Source organism: Heloderma suspectum, chromosome 5 (assembly GCF_057233095.1).
Source record: "Heloderma suspectum isolate Gila_16-S chromosome 5, 16-S_ref, whole genome shotgun sequence".
Taxonomy (NCBI): domain Eukaryota; kingdom Metazoa; phylum Chordata; class Lepidosauria; order Squamata; family Helodermatidae; genus Heloderma; species Heloderma suspectum.
In genome coordinates, this window is record NC_139462.1 from 9,677,932 (window position 1) to 9,689,781 (window position 11,850).

Below are 11,850 nucleotides of genomic sequence, written 5' to 3' on the forward strand. Positions count from 1 at the left end.
TCCTCCAGGATTCAGTCAGAACCAATCAGAACTCTAAAGGTGCTCTCCAAGGTGCTTTGCACTGGTAAAACAAGTTCCCTTGTTCCTGACTTTACAGGACTGTTGCAAGCATTACTGAGGTAACAGACAAAGTGGTTGGAAAGTTCTAAGGCTTTATGCACAGTGCTTACAGGGTCAGACTAGGGCTGAGGTGACCCAAGTTCAAATGTCTACTCTGCCTAGAAGCTCACCTAGTAACTCTCTAAGACTAACCTACCTGACAGGACCGTTGTGAACATAAGATATGCGGGGGGGGGGGGGAGAGACCATGCTTGCCACCTTCTTGGGAAAAGGGCAGTATAAAAGTGCCATAAAAATTAATAAGCTATAATAAGCTTCACATTAAGTACAAATGTTAGAACACAACTTGGTCAAGACCATCTTCTGGATCTTACCACCTCCAACACCTAATACCATGTTGTCCCAGTAGCAGTACAAGCTGTTCAGGATCAAACAATCCCTGCAGGGGTACGACAGCACGTTAAGAGAGCATGAACACACATTAAGATAACCCTCCAAAACCTGGTGCCCTTGAGATGTGCTGGACTACAACTCCCAGCGTCCCTGACCTTTGGCCATGCTGGCTGGGCCAATTATTTATTTATCTATTTATTTATTGTTTCATTTATATCCCACCTTTTTTCTTCTTGCAAGGAACCCAAGGTGGCTTACACAGTTGTCCTCCTCTCTGTTTTATCCTCACAACATCCCTGTGAGGTAGGTTCATCTGAGAGTCAGTGACTGGCCCAAAGGCACCCAGTGAGATTCATGGCCAAGTGGGGACTAGAACCAAGATCTCCCGAGTCCCAGTCTAACACTCTAACCACTACACTGCACTGCCTGATGGGAGTTGAAGACCAAAACATCTGGAGGGCACCAAGTCAGGGAAGCGTCATTATGGTATTAGCACAAGGGAAAAATGAAGCCACACCATGACTATTTTTATAGCATGTCTTCACGATGCAACATGTAACCAGAAACCTGAAATACTGGAAGGCAGAATGGTATTACTAGTTCTAGCAGCACATCTCAGTAACTAGCATGCCGGAGGGAGAGAGGTTACACTCTAAAGGTCAAGGTGGCCTATGTATCTGCAGTCAAGGAGTAATCCAAGCTTTTAATTCAGGTTAAAGGTATTTGATGATAGTCCATTTATCAAAACACAGCAACCTGACAGTTCCCAGGCTTACTGTGCAACTCTTTTACTATGGCCTAATTCTCAGAAATGCAGATGAGGTACACCAACCGATGTCTGGACTGGGTTGTTTCAGACTGCAGCTGGGGGCTCAAATGTCTAAATCTCCTCCTTATTATATGTGTGTGTGTGTGTGTGTGTGTGTGAGAGAGAGAGAGAGAGAGAGAGAGAGAGAGAGAGAGAGAAAATGAACATGTCAGGGAAAGGACTACAACTCCCAGCATCCCAGTCCGGCTGGGGTATGCTGGGAGTTGTAGTCCAACACATCTGGAGAGCACCAGTCTGGGGATTCCTGGGCTAAGCCTTTGCTTTGTGTCTGGCATGCGAGTCTGTAATAATGGAAGAGGATGCATGGCTCTCTGTCCACGCCACAACGCCAAGACCGTAATATCTAGACATGTGAAACTTGGTATGCATACAAAGGGGACCCGAGGGATGTGTGCCTCAGGGTTATTTTGTTTTGAAAGCACATTCATTTCATTTAAATGTGTTCATGTGGTTGAAGCCCGCAGTAACATCTTCAGCTACTAAGGGCAGCACACCGTTTTGCAAGCTTGAAGCCAGGGGAGATTGGCAAGCCGAGGATTACAGTTATATGCCTGCCTCCTCCCCACTGCTGTGGGGCAGCCCCCCTCAGGGGAATGGAGTGGACCAAACCCTCTCTTAAGGGGCTACAGGGGTGCACCGGGCAGGGGCCATGCTTAGGGGTGTCAGCGGGCGTAGCTTCACTCAGATGGGGTGGGCACAATGTGTCCAGCTCTTTGGGGGTTGTGTGAGTTTCCATGAAGGATTCGCTGTAACATACTATTCCAACCCGTGCAAAGCCGGGCCCGTTGGTTAAAATGGTACAGTCCAGACACATGCTGAGCGCTTCAACTGCTATTTGTGAGAATCGGGCCTCTGAACTTCCGAGTCCGTAGTGTAGCTGCACTGTATAAATTTCACTAGAAGCGTGACAGGCCTGCTATGTGCCGCTCGCCATTTCCCAGGTTAACAGCACACAACAAGAATTCAAGTTAGCTGCAGCCCTCATGCTAGATTAACAACCCTTTAGCTGACCGGCCCATGCCACGCCACGCCGCCCACCACCACTGAAAATGATACTGTCGCCGTGTCTATTTCGGAAAATGAAACAGCATCCTAAAACAGAAGAGTTGCCTTTGCATCAGAGAGACATCTCAACTCCAGCAAGATTGGCCTATTTCAAATTGTAACCAAACTCGTGGAACGGGTGAGCTAAAAATACCACCACAGCAGCTATTGGCACAGCTCACAGATGACTTTGCACAAGCCTGCCCACAAAAAGAACTGCTCATGGCCGAAAATGTGACTTCTCTCTTTGTACGTATTATCTTTTTTAAAACACGCCTCACGCCTGTGAACACATCCTGGGCGGTGGTGATGGTTTTCCTGGCTCTGCCAATCAAAGCCAAGATTGCAACACTCAGAAATAAATAAAACAGGATGGGCAAGTTTCTTTTTTCCTTTCTTTTTTGAGTTAAACGTTCATTAGCCAGCAAGCTTCAGCATTTCGACAGGGAAGCTCAGAGTGCACACAGCGGTTACACTAATCTTCATTTTTACCTTCATTCCCTGGAGTGCTATAGGGATGGTGGCATTTCCTACAGGTGGAGCCATCCTCAGAAATGGTGGTGCCCAAGGCATAAAGGCAGAAGAGCAACACACAGCACATACTCCTGGGCTTTATGCTGCTGTTGCTGTATGTTCCAGTACGGATTCTGCAAGCACATGTCCCAGTGAACTGAACCACATGATGCCAGATGTTGTGGGACCTACACCTTTTGCCAAGGATGGGCCTGCAAGCAATACAGGCTGGGATGCCAACACCAGAGACCAGAATGTTCCTGGTCCCAGATCCCCCAGATCATCCTGGGGAGACAATCCAAGGTCTGGATGTACTCTCTCAGAGTGGGCCTCTTGTTGCTGAACAAACCCAGTTGGGTATCCCCCGGTGCTTCCAGGTTGTTCTTCTGCCTGTCTGTTGTTGCCTCTGCTCCAGGTACTTGCTGCTTCTCCAGACATGGCTGGGGTCTGGACCTTGCTTGCCTGCACTCAGAACTGTCACCCCTCTACCCTTAAGGCACCCCAAACCTGACCTTTGCACATGGCCATCTCATGAACACATCAAGCTGCCTTAGACTGAGTCAGACCATCAATTCCTTCTCTGTACTGTCTAGCAGTAGTCCTCCGAGGGCTCAGGCAAGGGGTCCTTCCCCAGCCCTTTCTTAAGTGGAAACGCCAGGTGTTGAACCCGGGACCTTCTGCATATAAAGCGTGCGTTCTACTGCTGAGCTGCCGTTCCTCCCAAGATGGGGAGGTAGGCAGGAGCAGAGCCCACACATCACACTCTCTAACCCAGCCTTCCCAAACTAGGTGCACTCACGAGGTGTCGGACTGCAACTAACACCATCCTCAGCCATGACTGGGGATGATGGAAGTTGTAGTAGACACATCCAGTGGGCACCCGGTTGGGAAAGGTTGCTCAAAGCACTGAGCCACAGCAGCCGACTTCTACTTACACAGAAGGACAAAGCAACACAACATCCCCCGAGTACTGGGACAACTGCTATACTTGTGCACGTTGCTGAACATTGAGTCATCAATGATCCCTTTTATTCTCTCTCTTTTCCTCCTGTACCAAACCACAGGAGTTTTCTGTTCCTGACTGGCTGTAGTCTACTCACTTTGCCTTCGGAGAGATAGATACAAGTCATGCTTCTCAAAACAAAAACCTCGAGGAACAAGCCAGAGTCAAGCTGGACAATTCAGAAATTTTTTTCCAGCAGGTCTCAGTGCCAATTAAAATAAACAAAGGCCACAATTCAAACCTCTGCCTTTAAAGCTGCAATCTAAAAGTGCAAGCAGGAAACTCACATCAGCCAGGACGCCTAAAGAATGGAGAGAGGAACAATGCCAGTTAAATAGCAACGTCACCACCTTGTTCCTGCAGAATCTCAGATGGAAAACTGGGGCAGGGGAGAGAGGAGAAAAGAGGGGCTCTCCCCCCCTGAAATAAGTCCAAGTGTACAGTGCTGAAGGCTTACAACAAGTACACAGCAAGTGAGTGAGGGGTTTCAAGTGTGTGAACAAAGAGTTAGGGCATCTGAGTCCCTTTTTCTGTGCTGAGGCAGGCAGGGGGAAGGCAAAATGGGTGGGGTCATTACATCAGTGGGCATGGCCACACGCGCTGAATTATCTGGCCTGGTGAAGGGGGAGCAATTCATCCCCCTACCATAGTTCCCCACCTTTGCTCTAATGCCGGGCATGGCAAAATGAGCTGTCTTTTCTGTGGCTGCAACGTGATGGCGAAATCCCATCCCAAGAAAGTTCCGCCTGGTGCTTTCACTGTTTTGGTTTATTTCTTAAGGCATCAGCAGAAACCTGCCTTACCCACTCAGGTTGTGTGTGTGTGTGTGTGTGTGTGTGTGGCAATTGCATTGGATATGTACTTTGCTGGTTCTTACTTATCATAGTTTATGTTTATGTTGTTCTACTATGTTTATGTTGTGCTGTTTATTAGTGCTTCTTGGCTTGACTGTTCCTGCCCAGCATATATGGGGTGCATTCAACTTTGATCAGCTATCTTGATTATGTCTGATATTCTGATATTTTGTTAGCTGTCTTGGATGCCCGTAATAGCGGAATATATCCAAACAAACTCTCATTTTAGGTCTGCAGCCTTTAAGAATCTTTCTTTTGCCTTAAAGAGCCTGGACTGTGTTTATGTCCACTCATGACCACAAGAACGTAAGAATATAAGAAGAGCCCTGCTGGAACAGACAAAGGGTCGAGCATTCTGTTCACACAGTAGCCAGCCAGCTGTCCACGGAAAACCCACAAGCAGGGCATGAGTGCAACAGCACCCTCCGACCCATGCTCCCCAGCAACTGGTGTACATGGGCATCCTGCCTCTGGTACTAGAGGCAGCACAGAGCGATCAGGCCACTGATAGCCTTCTCCTCCAGGAATTTGTCCAATCCCCTTTTAAAGCCCTCCAAATTGGGGGGCATCACTACAGCTTGCAATACGCTGCCTTCAAGTACAAAGAGGAGGGCTGCACTGATCACACAGAGGTTCAGCGTGTTTCCAGACTGCAAACTGCAGCACTGGGGTGCAATGACTATTTACTGTTTTGTCTGCTCTCCAAGGCGGCAGGTGGGCAGGCGGAGAAACTTACCACAGATGACCAGAATTTTGCATGTCTGTCCCAACTAAGAACACAGCTTGTTTGCACCATGCTCCCAAATTTGAAGGGCCTGGGGCGAAGTACATAGTGGGGAGGGAATGGGACTGAGTTAATCCCTGCAATTTTCTAAGCGTTTTAAGATGGTAAAGCTTTGATTTCATTGTAAGGAATTAAGAACCCTTCGTCCATTTGCCAGTAAATGTTTAAAAACACAATGTCTGCAGAAAACAAAACAAAATCAGCCTAAGACCTTCCCATAACCAACACCCCCAAATGAATCTTAACATACACCAAGTCACAGCTGAGGAAAACATGCTTGGTTAGCCTGTAATAAGAACATAAGATCCCAGTTGGATCAGATCAAAGGCCCATCTAGTCCAGCATTCTGTTCCCACAGTGGGCCACCGGTGCTGGTATTAACTTTCAAAGCCCTAAACGGCTTGTGGCCAGGTTATCTAAAGGATCGCCTCTTCCCATATGTACTTGCCTGGACTCTAAGATCATCTTCAGGGGTCCTTCTCTGTGAGCCCCTGTCGAAGGAAGTGAGGTGGGTGGCTACCAGGAAGAGGGCCTTTTCTGCTGTGGCACCCTGGCTGTGTAATGAGCTCCCTTGGAGAGGTTCGCCTGGTGCCTACGTTGTACTCCTTCCGGCACCAGGTGAAGACCTTTTTATTCTCCCAGTATTTTAGCTTCCTAGTCTTTTAGCTCTGATGTTTTAAATCTATATTTTAAACCTCTGCATTGCTGCTAGGTTTTATTCTGGTTGTACTGTTATTTTGTGGTTTTAAGCTTCCATATTTTATATTGTTTTATGCTGCACCTTGTGTTTTTAATTTTTGTGAACTGCCCAGAGAGCTTCGTCTATTGGGTGGTATATAAACAAACAAGCAAACAAACAAATGCATGTGGGAAACCCAGAAGCAGGACATGCTTGCAACAGCACCTTCCACTACCAGCAAGCGGTATTCAGGGACATGCTGCTCCTGATACAGGAGATAATATAGACATAATGACGAGCAGCCGCTGACCCTCCATGAATTTATCTAAAGGCTAAAGCCATCCATGTTGCTGGCCACTACTACATCTTGTGGTAACAAGTTGCCTTTTGTCCTTTGAACTACAGGCCTGCCTGGAAGGCAACTTCCTATATCCCAGCTTTGGTGCACGGGGGCATATTCATAAACATGGGAGACATCTCCAGAAAAGGCAGATACACCCTCCTCTACGGCAGAGAATGCAGCACCTCAGACCCAGAGACCAAATTCAGTTCACTGGGTTCCCCAGAAGGCCACACTTCCTTCTCTGCCCCACTCCCTTTTCCCCAACTGGTTTCCCAAATTTTGTGCAGCCCCCCCCCCCTCCAAAAAGGTTGGAATGCCCCTCTTAAGACTTAGTTACTGGCATTAAGAGCTTTAAGCTACAACATGCTGGTATGTTTGGTATTTTGGCCCTGCCCCCTTTTGCCTTTGGCTTCGCCCACCCCTGGAATGTGGCCCCAAGAGCTTCTCCAAAATGGAATTTGGCACTTGGGCTGAAAGAGGTTCAACACCCATCCTATGGGAAAATCCAGCATTATATACAGGGTGGCCCAAAAGTAGGTATACAGTTGTTTAGAAAGTTGATGGGAGGGAGAGAGAATTTTCAGTCTTCCAGTACTGCTTTAGAATCCACTTTTTTTGTTCTTGACTCAAGTTCGCTGCCATCATTCACAATATCAGTAAAAAAAATAACTAAACAACTGTATACCTACTTAAGGGCCTCACTCCCCTCACTCTCTACACTTAACTGATTTAACTGTCACTCCCCGTCACTCACTCTTCCCAACTGTCATTCTGACTCCACCCACACATCTTCTGCTCACACATTCTCTCCCCCTCCCATCAACATTCTAAACAACTGTATACCTACTTTTGGGCCAGTCTGTATATAAAAAAGGCAAGGTGGATGGACAATGCTAGCCCCACAATGGTCCTTTCCAACTTTGTGTGGGCATATCTGTACTATCAGTATATACAGATTTTAAGCCAGTTGAACTATCATGGGTTCTCCCAAAGAGACTTGGGAACTGTAGTATTGCAGGAGTACCGACCATTTTCTGGGGGAAATTCCTTGCCCCCCTCACAGGACTGCAGTTTGCAGGGCTCCCTGGCAAGAGGGAACAGCTGTTAAGCCAGTTTACATCTGTGGCATTTAATGGTTTGTTTGCAGAGTGTATAACTCTATTTTCAACCATACAGCTTCCAAAACTGTTCACAAGATGAGACAAAGCAAAACTTACAACAAACGTTTGTTGTACAACAACAAGCAGACTTACAACAAGCATCGTTATGATTTCAGGCTTTGTGTTTACAAAGCCTAAAATCATAAAGATGCTGATAAAAAGCCAATTTGGCAACAAATAAAACAATATGGAATAAAACAATAAAGGACAGCAGACAAAGCAACGGATAAGACAGAGGGTGGGGGACTAAAAACAAGCCTCTACAGAAAAGTACAAAGGCCTTCAGCTGGTACCTAAAACTTGACAATGAGGGCATCAGGTGGACCTTTCTGGGGAGTCCATTCTACAGATGAGGCACCACCACCGAGAAGGCCCTGTAGGAAGCAACAAGAAGCAGCTTTGTACAGAATCAGACCCTTGGTCCATCTAGCTCAGCACTGTCGACACTGGCTGGCAGCAGCATTCCAGGATTTCAAGCAGGATTCTTTCCCAGCCCTACCTGTAGAAGCCAGAGGTTGAACCTGGGACTTTCTGCATGAAAAACAGATGCTTTACCACTGAGCCCTTCCCCCACTCGCCTCACCTTGGAAGCTTGGAAGATGAGGCAACACTGAAGTAGGGTGGCCATGTGTCCTACTCTACAGAGGACAGTCCTCTATTTTGCAGAGCTGTCCAAGGAGAGTCCTTTGTCTGAAGGCATCCTCTACTTGATGGGCTGTCTGGTTTAAAGCCAAAGCACCCTAAAGAGGGAGGGCAGCAGGGGTCTTGAAGTTACCTACCCACGGTTAGCACCTGAACATCAGACTGGGAAGGCACACAGCTCACCTGGTCACTCTTCTCCCCAGTGGTGAGATGTACTGCATTTCTATTTAAATTATAGCAATTATTTCTAAAGGTGCATCTATACATATACCACAGCACATGCAAATATTATGCAAATTGGTGTCCTCTTTTTTTTGCAATGCATTGCCTCTTTTTTGCCAATGTGTAAACGGCCACCCTAGCACAGAGAAAAGCCTTCCACACAGACCGTAATATCCAGGCAGGTTCATGGGGGAGTAGACAGTCCTACATTTACCCTGGTCCCAAGCGGTAAAGGGCGAGGAGGAGGGCCATGTAAGCCATGTCGGGTTCCTTGCAAGAGGAAAAAAGTTGGGATATAAATGTAATAATATAATGCATAATCATGCAGTAATATCAAGTCAAGGCAGAGAATGGCCTCTGGACCTCCTTAAATTACTGGAATGCAACAAACATGCACACCAGCATAGCTCCTGGGATCGCTGTCCAGCTGGCTGGCTTTATTTTTTTATATTGTTTTTACGTGCGGGGAGCAGAGATTCAAGAATGTGTCTCAGACGAATTCCTGCCATATGTGAGGTAGCATGAGAACCTCACTGACATCATCGAGGCTTTTTCTCAGAAGAAAATGCACCAAGAGAATGACTCTGGTGCCCAGCAGAGGTGCAGGAATCCAGCATTTCACATTTCATGATGATCCAGCCACAGCAGGGCTAAGGTCTGAAGGCATGCAGTGCAGCTTCCTCGTGGAAGTGAAGCTAGGCCTGGAGTTTGGTCAGGGCCAGGATGGCGGGGGGGGGGGGGGAATCAAGGACCCAGATAGATGCCGCCTTGAGATGCATGGAAGTGGGATGTGCAATTAACTAAACATAACAATAGTTCAGTCCTGGTGGAAGTCAGTGTCTACAAAACTGGGCTAAATGAACCAGTGGTCTGGCTCAGTATAAGGCAGCTTCTGAAGTTCCTATGAAGCTACAATTCAGGGGGGGAAAGGTATGCTTCAGCTCTCAGAAGTTTGGAAACAGCTGTTTTATGCAACCATCCGGAGACAGACCACAAGAAAGAGAGAAAAAGTGCCATGACATTCATGGTAATAGCTCAGAATATGTGGTCATTTAATTCCCAGTTATATTTTCCAAGTTCTTGCTCAGCAGTTGACTCCAAAAAAGCAATGTGGACTTGAAAGTTGTATTTGTTTTGAGACATCTATCTCAGGAGCTTTGTATGCACAAGGAGAAGTGGCAAGGAAACAAACACATTGTAACTAGACTTTTAGGCACAATACTGTGACGGCTGCCACCAGAGAGTCAACTTCCTCTTTTTTTGTAGTGCTACAGTCGAGTTAACGCTAGTTATGTTCTGCTACACACTTACTAAAAATAAACTTTTGGAGTTGCAAGAAGTGAAGCTGTAATTCAGAAGAAAGAAGAAATAATTGACCCTGTAGGTGCAACTCTATCAAATGCAGTGTACACAGCTGGTGCTAAATAAATAAATGTTGAAGGAGAAGGGGAATCCTCAACACAGGAGTGTAATTGCAAGTGTGAAATGCACAACCCTAAAAAATCCCAAACACAACAATTCGGCTGCCCAAACAAACTTTTCAGTGTTTGAAGCTGCATTTATTTTTTTGTTTCTTAAAATGCGTACAAGACAAAATGCAAAAACAACAAAAGCTTCATATGGACACAGAACGTCTGCCAAGTATATATACTACAAAAGGAAGAACCAGGTCAAATAAGGGAGGGTGTGACCAAATCAAGCATCAATGGAAACCCAAACACATCATTACAACATAATTACAGTATCCTCTTACTTTCCAGTTACATCCTACACAATTACATAACTGAGCAAAGCGCACACAATGAATCAAACATTTCTGCGTAACACTCATGTATCTGATGAAGTGGGCTATAGCCCATGAAAGCTTATGCCAGAATAAATTTGAAAAGTCTTTAAGGTGCCACGAGATTCTTTGTTGTTTTTGCTGCAATAGACCTCTGGAAATGTCTACATAAGAATCTCAGCTAGAACAGTAAATTTCACTTCCTGAACACAACAGACTTGCATATTGCCAAATTATGTAATTCCACAGTTCATGCTTCAATTGAAGGCGGATGCGGCGATTTCGGAACCAGCCTCTTAGTATTCAAAAACACATGTCTAATCTGAGCAGACCTGGCCACAGGAGTTCCAGTTGGCTGGGATAATACCAAACACCACCAAGAGAGCAGAGAGACTGAAAAGCTAATAATTTGTGCAGTCACCCAAAAGGTGGACCCCGTGAGACAAAGCCACATCATGCTAGTCAGAGGTACCCTGACTCAAATTACACCGTCAACAGCATTTGGGAGTCTTTCAAGCATTTGTCAAATAATAAGAGTCCGATAAACACAAAAACCTGCTCTTTTGTAACTAAATCCTCTCCATTTGCCAGTGGAAAACAGATAAACTATTTTTATATTAAGTGACCTAGAGCTTCACACTGCGAAGCAAACAAACTCAACAAGCCTCATTTGAAGTGGGTGGGTGACTGACCCTCCTAGATATTTTTTTTGGAGAGGAGAATTAAAATACAGAATTACATATAAACCACGAGGCAAATTAAGAAGGTTAGTAGAGTCATATTCAAAATCTAAGAACAGAATACATTGCAAAGCTCAGGTATTTAGAGGGCACGAATAGGGAAAAATAATCATCCATATAGGCTCTATGGGTGGCTCTGGTAATATACAGGATGACATCTACTGGAACGGAGCACTTGTAATGATCTGCTAGTCCCTTGGCCCACAATAATGCAACGTATGATTTATTATGTCATTCATAAATGCGTAAGTTAAAATAAAATATTTTCCCTTTCATTAACAAAAAAGAGAAAGTTTTAACTTAATCTGTTGGATAGTTAATATATTACAAATGTAGACATCAATGTGTCTCTATACTAAATTTATATATTTCATTTTAAACCTGGCTGGTTTTTAAAAAAGAGATGCCTTAAAGTTTTTTTTTTTTTAAACCAACCAACAAGCCAACCAGATGTTTAAACCAACCAAACAGATGTGTTGACGTTTGTATCCCCTCTGATTGAACTCCCTAAGTACTAAATGTTTCAAGTCACACTAGTTATGACTGGCGATCCTGTTCTCAAGATAACACAAGTCTGTTCCAGCCAAATTAAACACAAGTCGCAGGAAAATGCTAGCATTAGATACGGAATTACAAACAACTCGAAACAGGTAGCACACTTGCTAAATAGGTACAGCTGGATATGCTTCCTGATGGGCTCTTCCTAGTGCTACTAATCAAAAGAAGACATTGCACAGCTGTTCTTCTGTGTAAGAAAAGAAAAAGACAGAAGAAGTAGCAGGAAAACATGGGAGGGTTACA

At 45.4% G+C, this 11,850-nt stretch overlaps 1 protein-coding gene across 2 annotated transcripts in view; it reads right to left on the bottom strand.

The window, feature by feature from the left end:
* RNF24 (ring finger protein 24) overlaps nucleotides 1–11,850 on the bottom strand; it is a 94,341-nt gene that overhangs the window by 63,060 nt on the left and 19,431 nt on the right. The window lies entirely within an intron of this gene.